The 15,901-nt window shown below is 44.3% G+C and overlaps 1 protein-coding gene across 6 annotated transcripts in view; it reads left to right on the top strand.

The window, feature by feature from the left end:
* The first annotated feature begins 244 nt into the window (after positions 1-244).
* Positions 245-15,901, top strand: part of ADCY4 (adenylate cyclase 4) — a 91,901-nt gene continuing 76,244 nt past the window's right edge. Inside the window, exon 1 of one of the 6 annotated variants that reach the window (XM_088469928.1) lies at positions 245-298. The gene's annotated coding sequence lies outside the window, so the exon portion shown is untranslated. Of the gene's footprint in view, positions 299-637; positions 658-933; positions 1,092-2,137; positions 2,227-4,800; positions 4,872-15,901 lie in introns of those variants that run through there. The other 5 variants (XM_088469931.1, XM_088469932.1, XM_088469927.1 and 2 more) reach the window with 5 other exon arrangements.

Genomic DNA, 15,901 nt, shown 5'->3' with positions numbered 1-15,901 from the left:
TCTCTGCACTGAAATGGCTGCAATTGTAATCTCTGGTAACCCAACACGCAGTTCCTTGTTGCCTCACCACAACTGCTGACCTTTTCAAGAATTCTTTCTGTCTTACAAAGGGTTAAAAATAGATACCAGATAGGCGCTTTATTTCGTCCTCTTTAAAGCAGCTACTGGTTTTACTTCATTCCAAAGGCCTGTGGCTGTCAGGTGTAGGGCAGATGATGTTTCTAACACCCTCACGTAAAGCTCAGAACCCAGGCCACCTCTCCCTTCCTCACACACTTTCTTTCTGCGCAGGCAAAAGGTAAGTTTGTGAGCGGGGAGCCTATAGAAGGAGTGAGCGAATGGTGGGGGGGGCTGAATTTCAATGAAAGGTAAATGAAATCATAATACAAGATATAAAAATGAATAACAGACAGGAAAAAACAGGATGGAACATGAAGGAGCATGTAGAGGTGATCTGTGACTGGGTTGGGGGAATAGTGACAGACATGCACAGCGAAACTACAGTAGTTCTATGAAGAATAAAAGGAGATAGCTGGAAAGTGAGAACAGGCAGCAGAGATAAGACGGGAAGGGGGAACAGGAGAAATAGGTGGAGAGATAACAGGAAGACAGGGAGCTGTCGTCATTTTCCTTTGGGCTCATTTCCAAATGAAGCTGGTAATTAAAAATCAGCACAGATAAATTGGCTCTACCACGTGGCACTCTGCCACTACTGTCTCTTCAGCACACACTCACCCTCTCTCACACCTCTTCCATGTCCATAACATGCTCATACATCTCCAAGCCGTCTCCATTTCCTACCTGTCTCCTTTTCCACTGGCAGTCTCTCATCTATCCCAAGGGGAATATTGTGTGAAGAGAATATTTTACTTACCTGAGCGTCTCTAACCCATCCACTTACCTGTCTGAGTCTCTCTGCTTTCTTTAGCCTCAGTGGTTCTTCGTCTGCCTTTATAGTATGTCTCCTTCATTTCATGCCATCTAATTAAATCAAATGCCCCAGATAAGGAGATAATTCTGGATTCCCTTTGAGGAGCCTGCACAGCATCACACCTTAATTACCTGCAGGAACATGACCAGCCAGACATACGGTAGCTGCACTGCATTTTACAAGTGTCTTTTTTAACCATTTACCCTGCAAAACATTATTTTGTCAGTTTTACCAGCAATGAATGGGTTTTCTTACTGACATTACATTACCAGCGTCACTGGGCATTCTGGCATGATGTCCTTGTGCCCATCCCAGCAACACATCTGACTCTATATTTTGTGGACACAACATACGATAATTATTATTTGTAGCTTTGTGTTTTACTACACTAAACTAATATATATCTGCAACTTTGTCTGGGACTGGAATTAGAACAGTAAGGAAGGAGTATTGCTGGATTACCAGCATCTATGTAATGAGGTTAGTAAACTGGGAACAGAAAGGCCAGCATGACATGGTAAGGCCAGGATGACTTAGTAACAGACTTGTACTGAAATGCTGATAAAACAATACTAAGTGGAGGAGATAACAGGAAAAGAAACTACGACTGGTGCAGATAGACCACTTATAAACATGGAACAGTGAAATAGCAGAGGAAGGTGCTTGGCAGGATGAAGGTATCATTCAGCACAGCAATAGACTGTGATTTGGAGACAGGAAGAAAGGCGTCCGTCAGTACAGAAATAGCAGATTGGATGATGGAAGTGCATCAGCCGAACTGTGATTACAGTGGATTACAACTGTAATAGCAGAGTTTTCTCCAAGACTGACAAGCAGAATCAGAGCATGAAGAGTTAAAGGATACACAGGAAACCACAGGGAGGGTCAGACTTCAGACAACAAGAAACAAAGATGGAAAATACTAATAAACTCTACTAATGACAACTAATTAGCTGTGGAAGGGAAGGGGTGCTGGTAAGGCAAATAAGGGAGACAAAGAGACTGACAAGGACACACAACACAGGAGGTGAGGCACACAGACAAAATCAAAAGACATGCAGGGAGGGAAATGAGAGTTGACACCCAGAGCAATGTGAGAGAGGTTTGCAAGGAGAAGGAGGGATGAGGGTTGGGGAGGGACTGTGAGCTTTGAGTATTCAGTCTACATACAACCTGGAGGCAATCTCAGAAGAGAGGGAAGGAGAAGGGAAAATGTGAGCCTGAAAGCTGTTACATAGCTGGAGTGTGAGGGACCAAGGTGATGCTGGGAGGACAGGGTTGGCACTTCTATCTTGGTGAGAAGGTGTTGGTTGGGGAAGAGGTTTTGTGAACTAATGCTGAGGGTTCACGTCTGACTCCTGGGAGACCCATGATATTTGAGGACATACTGACTAATTTGGGGCTCTGGATTTGTCATAGTAGTGTAACAGTTCTAACTTACCACATAGGATTTGAGGAATGTTGCAGGAAGAAATTAAAGATCAGAGCTGTTTGAACAAGTGATGAGAATATATCACAGCTTATGGGGAAAGATGAATGACTTGGGTGCGCTCTGATGTTATTCAGGGAACAGATTTCTTATGGGAGATTTTGGCTTAGGAGAGATAAATATTACAGTTATATTTATGTTAATTAGATTTCTGATGTTTCAACAATGTGATGACTACTGAAATATTTAATTAGCTGTGTTCTTCTAATAGCATGGGTCTGCTACAATGCTAAGGGTTTACAGTACATAATTTTACTCTAACAATTGTTCTCTACAGTAATAATGTCATGTTATTGGAATTTTTCAATAATGCTCTAAAATATATTTGACAAATATGTACATAGTATATGCTATTGCTGAATAATAATTCAATACAGTTCTCTGTGAGTGAAATGTATTAACTTCAATACATTAATATAGAAATAATTGAGTATGATGATTTTAGGTACTTTGTTAATAGAGATCATTTATGATTTGGAGTGGCCAATGAAATAGTTATGGTTGTTTTCTGTATCCTTTTAGAGGAATTATTACATTTATTATTGTTTCTTTATATAGTGCCATTATATTAAGCAGCGTTGTACAGAGTTGCTGCCTCATTGGAGCTTACAATCTAAATTCACTACCACCCACATACATTCACACAATAGGTTCCATTTTTGACAGCAAAAACGTAACCTACCAATGCTGTATGTTTTGGAGTGTGGGAGGAAACCGGAGCACATGGAGGAAACCCACACAAACATGGGTTGGACATACAAACTACACATAGATGAGCCCTGGTTCTATCAAACTCATGACCCCAGAGTGTGAAATAGAAATGCTAACCACTGTGTTTGTTGAAATAATAGCTAGGTACAGGATTGGTATAACTAAGCATATTAAAGTATTATGTGGAGATTAAAAGTTTTGTAAAATAATTGCGTGTTTTCGACATTTATCCTATATAATACAAAAATATTAGGAAGGGACAGGTTTTTTTTTTACATTTATCGTGATGAAAGAAAATGATTCAATGCATAGAATGGCAAAGTGGCATTCTTGAGCTATGTATAGGTTTAAAAAGAATGAACAAGAATTAAATAGTGAGTAAACAGTCTGGTAATTTCTGAGGAAGCCAAGAGATAGGTTGCAGCAGGAACAAAACTGATTTTATATAGGATAATGCACTCCCTTCTGTAAATTATATAGTTCAATGAAACTCAGTCATTTTCCACCTGGGTACCACTGGAAGCCCATCTGCATTATTGGTCCCCCCTACATTGCAAAGCAATACACTTAGGGGTAAATTTACTAAAGTGAGAGTTTTTAGAAATGAGTTTTAGAAGAGATGTTGCCCATAGCAACCAATCAGATTCTACTTAACATTTAACTAGCACCTTCTAGAAGATAATAGCTAGAATTTGATTGGTTACTATGGGCAACATCTCTTCTAAAACTCACTTCTAAAAACTCTCACTTTTGTAAATGTATCCCTTATAATCAATATAATTGCTATATGAAAAAAAATATTTAAGTACGCTATGTATAAAAGCAATTCAGATGTGTACACATACATCTAGCCTCCTTGTGCATTAAACAGCTGCTCTAGTAGCGCCATGCTGTGGCGTGACTCTTTAGCACCGAGCATCTTTTCGTGCAACTTTTTGCTTTCGAATGCATCTTATTTGCAAAGTGATGCGAATGGGACACACTAGCAGCTTATGCTGATTTAAATGATAGGCGGCATGCTTATATTCTGTGCGCAACTGCGGGTGTATCTGCTTGCGAAATGCCATGTTACAGTGTCACAGCCGCTGATGCTGTAATATAGCATTTTGCATGAAGATATAACTGCTGTTGCGCACAAAACATAGGCATGCCGCATTTCATTTAAATCAGCATAAGCTGCTTGTGCATCCTCTTCACATCACTTTGGGAATACGATGCATTTTAAAGGGAAAAGTAACACGAAAAGACAATCTGCGCTACAGAGTCACACAGAACTCACGCATTGTGTAACGCGACTTGTAGCGCACGGAGGATATATGTATGTGGACAGAGCCGGATTAAGGGGGGGGCACAGGGGGCGAGTACCCCCGGGCCCCCCTCTCTCAGGGGGCCCCCCAGCCAGAGCTTCTCTGACCCAGCTCTGGCACTAGAGCGTCCAGACAACATTCTCTGCTTACTGCCTGGCCGGCTATCGTAGATGCAGAGGGTGTGCAGGCTTTCATAAAGTTCCCCTGCTCCCTGCACACAGCCATTCTGCACAAAGAGTTACACAGTCACAGCTACAGTAGCAGCTGAAGGGCTTGCAGGGACCACGCCTCCTACAAGCGTCACTGTAGAGAGACGGACCAGGCGGACTGGAGACTGAACATGAACAGTGAGGGAACACACACATCTGAAAGCAGCTGCACTCTGCTGAAAAGAATGTAAAGCAAACTAGTCTGGAGTCTGGACTATGGAGAGGTGAGCACCCACCCCACACAGTAGTGAATGTTACAGTCTGCAGCAGCGCAGGCTGATGCAGAGCTCACTGTGGCAGGGGGGCCCATGTCCCTTACACACTGCCATGAAATGTAAAATCTCATATCCCTGTGTACAAAATGTATTTCTTTTTTTGTACTAATGTTTATGCCCCATAACACTTTAAGGCATCTTGTCACATGGAAGCAGTGATAATAAGTGGATGTAGGTACAGGGAATTGCTGCTTCCTTTATTCTATACTGGCTAAAGGGAAAGTGTGTGCACCTTGAAAGGGAACCCCTTGAAAACATAACTATGGGCCTTACAAAAGTATTTACACCCATGGGCAGTTTAAGAGAGTAGTGAACAGTGTGCAGCTTCTGTGCGGGCCCCCTCCCCCCCTTCTCCAACAGCACAGTAACCCCTGCTATGTGCGAGAGTGTACTGTGCATGCTCAGGTCTCTAGGAACATGGCGTACCCACTATGTTCCTGGAGACTTCTCTATTGCTCATGCGCAAATCTCCAGGAAAATGGCTGCAGTGCATTTTCCTGGTGATTTCTGTCTTCAGGGCAGGCCGACGCAGGACTCCAGAGAGGTAAGTTTAATATAATATGGGTGTAGGGTGTGCGGTGTGGACCCACACACACAATGGGCACAGCCAGGGACCGGTGCTGACAAGAGGGGGAGGGCCCCCTGTCTTAAGTGCCCCGGGCCCCCCAAAGGCTTAATCCGGCCCTGTATGTGGATACATCTGTAAATATGCTATAAACAAGATAGAGTGTATAACACACACACACACAATAGAATGTATTGTACACACACACACACACATGAAAAATGTAACATTGACAATAAAACTAGTCCACATATACTTTCAGGGATAGACTTTTTCATTTTATCAGCCTACTGTGATACATGGGACTAGAGATCCCTAGGATACTGCTTTCCCATTGTGTCTCATTATCACCTGTATGTACAGTCAGTGCCACCTCACCATGACAGAAAATGTTTCAGGTAGACATGAACATCACAGCGAGAACCCCTTAGGTACTAGTACCCCAGGTTGAAAACTACAGATAATATAAGTCACTTTGGATTTCTTTGACCATATAAAATCATGAGAATATAGACTCTGGGTCTCATTCAGAGCCGGTCGCAAGCGCTGAGCGCGCGCAACCGGGTCGATGTTAAGGCCCTGCGCACACGCAGCGGCCGCACTGCGCGTGAGCAAGCCCCGGATCGAGAGAGAAATTCTCTCGCTTTGGAGCTCACTACAAAAGGGGCAGCTGTCGCTGTTGATCGACAGCTCGCCCCGTTTTGTAGGTGGGGCGGGGGGGTGGCTACACAAACGGAGGCGTTCCTGACGGAACGCCTGCCGTTTTGTGGGCGGCCGCACTGACATCAGCAGTGATGTCAGTGGGGAGCTTCCTGCTCAATCAGAGCAGGAAGCTCCCTGGGGCTTGAGGCTGCCGAGACCCAACCTTAGGGTCTCGTCGCAAGCCCTGATGGTCGCGATGGTCTTGACCATCAACCTGGTCGGTCGCTAAAGCTGTCGGTGGTAACTCACAGCTTAGCTAGCGACCAGGAGGCCGCACTTAAAAATAGAAGCAGCCGCCGTCATTCAGAGAGAGCGCTCGCTTCTTGCGAGCGCCTCTGAATGAGGGCCTGTGTCCTTTTATGCAGCATTTCTAAGTATCATTTAATTTAGGGAGTGCATTAGGCCTTCTAAAACACGTCTTCTTTATGAACACTAGAGTGATGACATAAGAACTCACCAATTATAAGTACAGGCATCAGAACTAATTATATAAAAAAAATAAAAACACTTGTGTTTTAGGTGTATGTGTCATTAGGTCTTCTAGGTAAGTTCTTCTACACAGAAGGTGATATTTATGACCTGTAATCTATAGCAACCAATCAGATGCTTGCTTTTATTTTGAAAATTTAAGTTATCTGAAGGTTTCACAATTTATTTTGGTCTCTTGTGGGTTTATTTATCCTTTTGTTCTGTGTGATTAAAAAAGGCTATTTAGTTTTCTTAAAGCAATACAGGCCGTATATTGACTTTAAAAAAAAAAGTTGCGGTTTTCGATCTCTGGAAAAAGTGCAGATTGTTAAATATAACTCTTAGTTTGTATTGCTATTGTTACCTCCATTATATATGTAGTGTGCGGAGTTGTATATTGTGCTTGTGGTATATTAAGTAGTCTAATAAGACAACAAAACCATAGTATTAGTAAAGAATAAGGATCTGATTTAAGATCACGAGTAGAACATTATTATTGAATTTAACTAACATATAATGTATATGGTGCGAAAGAACTAATAACATTTTGATGAAAGGAAATAATGCTACTACTAATACAATTCAAGAAATACAGAATACTAAACTAAATAACATACCCAATATACAGTAATAAACACATTAAGACCACTTAGCCAATACATTAAAGGCATTTGTTAATGAGAGTCAACGCTTGCAAACAGGTATGGGGATGGCATCTATTGGACCCCAGGTGTAAACTTTGTGTTTGACCTGCAGGGTCACTTGACTTTTATTTATGCCAGGGGTAACCTGCTTAAAATTATCAAGAGATAGTTTTTAAGTTTTAAATAATAAAGGGGAATAATGTGACCATGTGGCTAAATCAGAGGTGGACGCTAAAGGCACAGCTGCTGTGTCTTATACGCAGCGGTGGTGTGAAATTATGCAAAAGTTGCAGGAGGCGTCTCCCAGAAAACGGGGTCACCCCTAAACGCCAGCAGCATGTCAATCATTTGGGGCACTGCGAGCGATATGCATAGACAGATCTGCACATGCTCAGTTCGGCTCCTGCACATATGCAGATCTGCAAACATCGGAGATTTACGTAAATATAGAATTTACATAAATCTCTGAATCAGGCCCCATGTCTTTTAACTAAAGCTGCCCAGCATACTTTCTGTTTTATCCCTTACAGAATGCAGGCATTAATAATACTGCTTATAAGCCTGCCACTGTAATTCTCTAACTTGTATTAATCTGGGAGTAATAGAAATCCAGACCTTGGGCCTGATTCAGCATGGATCGCTATTGAAACAGCGTACGCAGGTCGGTCGATGGTGCATACTGCGTATGCAGCGCAGTGCTTATGCGTGAATTAGCATTGCGATCACTCAAGCAGGATGAAAGCCATCGCCGAGTGAGTGTTAGGCTGTGAGCCACACCAACTGTCCTTCCAAACGCTGACCTACATCGCCGGCCAGGACTCACTGGCAGTCGGTGTGGCTCCCCTATTTGAATTTTGGACTGCGCTGCTGCCCCACCTCTGGAGCCGCCACTGATTGGGATATCCAACTCGCTGCGAGTAGCAGCAGTGGATACAAAGGCACCAGAGCAAATCAACATTGCTCCGGTGCGGAGACATCTGATCCGAAAATCAGCTCTCTCTGCGATCTCTAAGGGTGCCCACACACATACCGACTTGCTCCCAATCAGCCAATGTACACGATTTCCCCTGAACTCTCCCCAGGCAGTCGTGGTCATGATTTGGACTTAAAAATGTCCAATCTGACTTAAGATCTATCTTGCAGCCAGTGCATTGTATCCCAGATTGGCTAATCTGACCTACAGCACGGCAGATCTGAAGATGCGAGGTACGCCGAACGGGGACGAGCATCGGCATCGTGATCAAGAGTAGAAACTCACGATTTGCCCATTTTTTACATGATCTGTCGTCACGATTAGTCTAAATCGGCCAAATTGGATGAAAAGTCGGTATGTGTGTGGGCACCTTAACACTGCTGCTTCTCGCAGCAGTGTAAACTAGTACTACGGAGTCTGACTCGGCAGTGCTATGGCGCATGCATGAGCCAACCTCTGACGGAAGGAGCCGGAAGGTGGCGGAGGGATCCGAATGTATCCCTCTTCGCAACCCTGGTCTCATTACCATAGAAAGGAGATGCAGTCCGGGAACAAACGCGTAAGTTTCCGCAGTCAAACTCCGAAAATATATTATTTTCGAAGTTTGATGAATTCAGGTTCCCATACTAGTGTATGGGGATGGTGGGCCTCACTGGGGCTGAAAGGTAAGTTGGAGATATCTGAGATCTCCTGCTTTACTTTTATCATGATTAGACCTGACGCAATTTACACAAGTAGGTAAAAATATTAATGTTCACCTTGTTTTTGTAGAAATTAAGATGTCTATTCGTCATCGGAGGCCATGTGGCTCCTGATGATGAAGTATCCACCTCACCACGGGGGATACTTACCACCGGAGGAATTCATCACTGTTCTGGTGCGGGGACGACTACTCCGAAAAGCAGCTGTCTCTGCGATTAGTAGCAGAAGTACAGAAGTAGCAGCATTACGTACCTTCGTCGTGGCTGGCTTCTGCGCATGTGTGACTTGAGGTCATGCTTGCGCAAACCTGCTGGGGAGCAGAGGCGTCACTTACCTTCGTGACACCAGGTGCGGCAGCTGGGCTGGTCGGAGGTCTTCCGCAAGCCGCGTGCAAAACGAGGGCGTGGCTTAGTGGAATGGGCTTGGCATCGCCCCACGAAGTGACGCCACCTTATATGTGCTAATCTTAGGGGAGTTACCGGCCCCCGTTCTCAGCACACAGTGGGCTTACCCAGCGCTCCTGCAGCTACTGAGGCAGCCCACAGTCTCTCCCATGCCTCTCTCTCCACATTTTGGCTTCTTGGTGACACCATCAGACGGGGTGACACCAAAGTAGCAGAGCATCTCTGCTATTTTGGGGTCACCCCCTTGGATAGTGTCACCCAGTGCGGCCCGCACCCCCCTAGTGACGCCGATGCTGGGGAAGCAGGAGGCGACGGAGGGATCTGCTCGAATCCCTTTTCATATCCCCAGAACGCAATCCCATAGGAAGGAGTAGGGCTCCGAGAACAAGCGCCATCTGAAGATGGTGTTTTTCTCGGCGGCAAACTCCGAAAACTTTGTTAAGCTGAATATCAGGTGGTCCTATGAGACCCCTGATGATGAATGGCCCGTTACCTTAAATATGCAGAAAATAGCATTTCCGCATGTGTAACGGGCCATTTTAGTTATGATGAATAGGCCCCTAAGTGATTATTAATGGACCCCTCATTCTTTATCTCCCATCATCAATTAAGGAAGCGAAACACATTTTCTTTTTTTCAATTGTACACGTGTTCTCACTCCTGCTAGTCAGTAGGCCCAACCGCTTTACTTACCGCATCATAGTTGTTTGCAGGATTACTAAAACATATTTTGTATAACACTTTAAATAATTAAAGTACAGGAAAACCCACTAAAAATTCATTAATGAGGCACTGCTGTGGTTAAATGCTGACTTTTTTACAGTGATCTTGAGTTGCAGAAACGCAAAACTGTCAGTCTTACCTTAGAAAAGTCCTGTAATACTCTCAGTTGTAAATACTTTGATTGTGAAGTTTTAATAGCTTGGTAATGAAGCTCTAATTCAACAATGCCAGTGCCATATCATTGCTTGTTATCTGAATAACAAGACACGACAATTCAATTCTGTTATTAAAATGGTTCAGTAACGATGGTCTTGTACGGAAATGGTAACGTGACAGCCGCACTGCTGAGGATGCACTGGTTCTAGTAACAATGATGAACATGCCTGTAGCACTGCTTTGCAGAAGTCGCTCAGTGACAGGGAAGTGAAGGCGCCCAGATCTCATTAGTGGTATATTATAACTGGACAGACCCTGGATATATCCTTACACGCAACAAGAAACAGACAGGACCTTTGAAACACTTGCAGGGCTGAATACTGATGACCAGGCACCAATAGGGCAACATGTAATATTCCTAAGCAGGTGCACAGAAAATGAAAAATACTGGCACATTTGGGTCACATAATACAGATCTGAAAAAGGAAATTGAATGTAATTACAGAATGGCAGCACATCCCTGAAACGTCAAAGTGGCACAATTGGGGTCATAACATGTTATCTGTAGTTTGTTATTATTACTAAACATGTGTACTTGAAATGTCAAGATTTGCATGTAGTGTAACACACCAAGGGGTAAATTTACTAAGGGCCTGATTCAGAGATGGACGCTAATGCGAACAAAGCTGCGTTTTCGCACTATACGCAGCAGCGAATACATGCTAATAGTTCCAAAGATCACCTGAGCATAGGGACGCCCACTGCTTCATTCTCATCTGCATACAACGTTGCTTACTTGTGTAAATATCGGTAACATCGACGCACATTGAGCAGCCATCTTGCCCTTGTGGAAGGTCTGACCAGCCACAAACACTGCAGCTCTCCTGACACGCCGAGGGCTCTCATGCTGCATAGAAGACCGCAATGGCTAATTTATGCACGCCCATGTAGCGTCATTTAAATGGTCCGACACGCCTGCGTTTTATTAACCACCCGGTTAACTCCTCTAAATGCTGACTTCCTGTGACTCACGTTCTGTACAGATCCCCTGTGCGTGCAAAATTGCAAATCAATCGCAGCACGTGCGCATGCACAATGGCAAACAAATGCATTAGCATTCATCGCTGAATCAGGCCCTAAGCCTCTGCTGACAATTGGGTTTAACTAGAAATTTAAAAATGTCACTGAAATTCAAAGGAAAAATTGGGGTGTTTTATTTTTAATATCAATGCCTTTTTAAATTCCGTGGATAAAGCCGCCGCTGTAAATTTACCCCAAATGTACAATAAAAGTTACCCAATTCCTAATAATACCTTGGTTACAAGGTGGGAAATATACATAGAATTCCACAGATAAAATGGCCATAATTACGCCTGATCTATTGGTAGCCAATGTGGTGGTAGATGGTAGCAGTGTGCAAATGGACGATAGTCCACAGGGATTTGGTTTATTAACCAGTTAGAAACAGGCACAGAATAATACAGTAATAGTAAGGATTCTCCAGTTGCAGCCAGGAGCATTTGTAGGATTGTTGGCTTTGCCAGGTGTGGTATAAACACACTGTATATAGCTTATAGTCAGTGGAGGCAGCTGCATCCCTCCCCGTGGTCACAACCAGTGCGGATTGGATTGGGGACGTGGCATCGGGGCAGGGTGCGTAGTGGCGTGGCCTCACGGGTAAGGGGCAAGGCCCCACAGCCCGAAACCCTGTTTTAGTCACTCTGGGGATCCTGGAGATGCGGACTGCCCCCGGGGACCAGTCTGTGTGCAGTGCTGGCTCCCTCACTGTGTCAGGAGCAGAGTAATGCACGTAATGCTACAGTGGAGCACCCGGCTCCTGTCACTGAGGAGGAGTCGGCACTTTGGTGTTACCCTTCGGCAGGTGACACCCAGGTGCGGCCCGCAACCCTTTTGTGACACCACTGGCCGCGGGGACTGTAATATATGCAGTATCCGATCAATTGGTCGACACTAAAAAGGTCAACATATGCTGAATGTCAACAGTCAAAATGTTAACATGTTCATTAGGTCAACCATCATTCTGTAGACATGTATTTAGGTTTATAAAAAGAAAAAAAGAGAACTAATGGCGCTAATCTACTAGGTGACAGTAAAACTACAATAGAACTGCCGCTCTCAAAAAAGGGTGTTGTGCCCTTTAATAACACAATATAGAAAGAAATGCGGCCTTCAGCCTCACCAGAGAGCGCTGTTCAATTGATTGAGATTCAATTTATATATTAACAATTTTGATAATATTAAAAATAGTTCATATATCAACATAAAAAATTGCCGGCAATGATACATAAAACAATAAAATCAATATAATATCTATCCCACACTTTTAGCAACTATTGTTCCAGGTCGTTGCTAAAAGGACCAGGGTTTCTATAGATCCCACACTTAAAACATACAATGATCTGTGTGATTGAATGTACTCTATTCCAATAATAGACGTTTATAGAAACCCTGGTGGGGGGGGGGGGAATTGAAAGATCTACAGTATTTAGATAGATAGACCGTCAATAGGTCAACACCAACGGGGGGGAGGTTCTATATATAGTGTGTGTGTATATTATATATATAGTATATACACACACATACATTTACAGTGAGGTGCATAAATACTGCAGACTTTCAGATTTAATTTGAGGGTAATTACATCCAAATCAGGTGAACGGTGTAGGAATTACAACGGTTTCTATATGTGCCTCCCACTTTTTAAGCGGCCAAAAGTAATGGGACTATCAACTCAAAAGCTATTTCATGGACAGGTGTGGGCTATTCCCTCGTTATTTCATTATCCATTAAGCAGGTAAAAGGTCTGGAGTTGATTCTAGGTGTGACATTTGCATTTGGAATCAGTTGCTGTCGACTCTCAATATGAGATCCAAAGAGCTGTCACTATCAGTGAAGCAAGCCATCATTAGGCTGAAAAATCAAAACAAACCCATCAGAGAGATAGCAAAAACATTAGGTGTGGCCAAATCAACTGTTTGGAACATTCTTAAAAAGAAAGAACGCACCAGAGAGCTCAGCAACACCAAAAGACCCGAAAGACCACGGAAAACAACTGTGGTGGATGACAGAAGAATTAGGGCCTGATTCAGAGCCACTCGTAAGCGGCAGTTCGTTCGCTCCGAGCGATGTTTGCCCAACTGCGCATGCGTACGGATCGTTATACGCATGCGCGAACCAGTCAGTGCGGACTAAATTCGTGTGCTCGCAAAATAGCTAATGCCTGATCATTTGAGTGACAGAATGAGGCATATGTGGGTGGTAACAGGGGAAGGTGCTTGAAAACGGGGAGTGGAAATCAGAACGCAGGCGTGCTTAAAGGTCAAAACGGGCGTTTTATGGGTGTGCATAATTAAAACAGCAGCGTCACTGACCACGTCACTGGTTTATTTTATAGCCAGAACTGCTCGCAAAATTGTGGTAGCAAAAACCGACCACAAGAATAGCGAGCAGTTCATACCCTGTTCGATGTACTCGATTAATCTAATAAATAGCGGACATGACGTAGGATGCGAGCGGCCAGGGGGCGTAGTTTCCCAAAAAACAACGGCAAGTTTTGTTCGCTCGTTCAGACCTAGAGGCGTCAACAGACCGCAAACAGCGAACGGTTCATTTGAATAGCCACCCCTATTTTCTGGACGAGCGAGTGCTAATTGCGTCCGGCTCTGAATCAGGCCCTTAATTCCCTAGTGAAAAAAAACCCCAACAACAGTTGGCCAAATCAAGAACACTCTCCAGGAGGTAGGTGTATATGTGTCAAAGTCAACAATCAAGAGAAGACTTCACAAGAGTGAATATAGAGGGTTCACCACAAGATGTAAACCATTGGTGAGCCACAAAAACAGGAAGACAGATTAGAGTTTGCCAAACAACATCTAAAAAAAGCCACTACAGTTCTGGAACAACATCCTATGGACAGATGAGACAAAGATCAACTTGTACCAGAGTGATGGGAAGAGAAGAGTATGGAGAAGGAAAGGAACTGCTCATGATCCAAAACATACCACCTCAGCAGTGAAGCGTGGTGGTGGTAGTGTCATGGCGTGGGAATGTATGGCTGCCAATGGAACTGGTTCCCTTGTATTTATTGATAATGTGACTGCTGACAAAAGCAGCAGAATGAATTCTGAAGTGTTTTGGGCAATATTATATGCTCATATTCAGTCAAATGCTTCAGAACTCATTGGACGGCGCTTCACAGTGCAGATGGACAATGACCCGAAGCATACTGCAAAAGCAACCAAAGAGTTTTTTAAGGCTAAAAAGTGGAATGTTATGCAATGGCCAAGTCAATCCCCTGGCCTGAGGGCCTGATTCAGACCCGCTCACGAGCGCTGAGCGCTCGCAAGCTGGTCGATGTTGGCCAAGTGCGCATGCGCACGAGGGAGCCGGCTCCGTTGTGCACAAGCGCGAGACCCGCATAGTGACGGGCAAGCCGTCGCTATGGGTCTGGCTACAAAGGGGGCATGCTGTCGATGTTGAGTGACAGCACGCCCCCTTTGGTGGGCGTGCCAGGGGTGTTGCTGCCCAGACGGAGGCGTTCCCATGGGAACGCCTACCGTCTGGGGCCGGCCCCACTGACATCACAAATGATGTCAGTGGGAGTGCTCTTGGCTCTGATAGAGCCAAAAGCACTCCAGGGCTTGCAGCAGACGAGACCCTACCACAAGGGTCTCGTCGCAAGCTCGATGGTCTTGACCATCGCGACCATCTTTTTGGCCGCTCGCTATAGCTGTGGGTGGTCACCCACAGCTATGCGAGCGGCCAGGAGGCCGCTCTAAAAAAAGAGAGGGAGGGCACTGATTCAGAGCGAGCGCTCTGAAAGAGCGTCCGGCTCTGAATCAGGCCCTGAATCCGATTGAGCATGCATTTCACTTGATGAAGACAAAAGTGAAGGGAAAATGCCCCAAGAACAAGCAGGAACTGAAGACATTTGCAGTAGAGGCCTGGCAGAACATCTCCAGGGATGAAACCCAGCGTCTGGTGATGTCTATGCGTTCCAGACTTCAGGCTGTAATTGCCTGCAAAGGATTTGCAACAAAGTATTAAAAAGTCAAAGTTAGATTTAGGATTGTTTAGTTTGTTCCATTACTTTTGGCCCCTTAAAAAGTGGGAGGCACATATAGAAACCGTTGTAATCCCTACACCGTTCACCTGATTTGGATGTAATTACCCTCAAATTAAATCTGAAAGTCTGCAGTTAAAGCACATCTTGTTTGTTTCATTTCAAAGCCATTGTGGTGGTGAATAGAGGCCAAAATATGAAAATTCTGTCAATGTTCCAATATTTATTCACCTGACTGTATATACTTACATATACGTACTGTACTTATAGATATACACATACATTACACACACACATACATACACACACACTTAACCTTGCAGCATCTGCAGACTGCATGTTGTGGATGGATGGGGACAAGACCTGGCAGGCTGGCACCATGTTATTAAGCTCCGCAAAATGCCGCTATTCGCGTGTCCATCAGAAAACAGCGGGGCCAAATGACACCATTTTAATGCAATCGCATCATATTGGCTGCGCGGGTGCCCCTAGGTGTGGGGGCCCCGGGAAGACCACCCCTGTTGCGCCCCCTTTAATCTGGCCCTGGTTAAATGATCAA

The sequence above is a fragment of the Taudactylus pleione genome, unplaced genomic scaffold, assembly GCF_031769625.1.
Source record: "Taudactylus pleione unplaced genomic scaffold, aTauple2 ptg000095l, whole genome shotgun sequence".
Classification (NCBI taxonomy): domain Eukaryota; kingdom Metazoa; phylum Chordata; class Amphibia; order Anura; family Myobatrachidae; genus Taudactylus; species Taudactylus pleione.
Note: the sequence above shows the minus strand (reverse complement) of the source record. Positions and strands in the feature narration are given on the sequence as shown.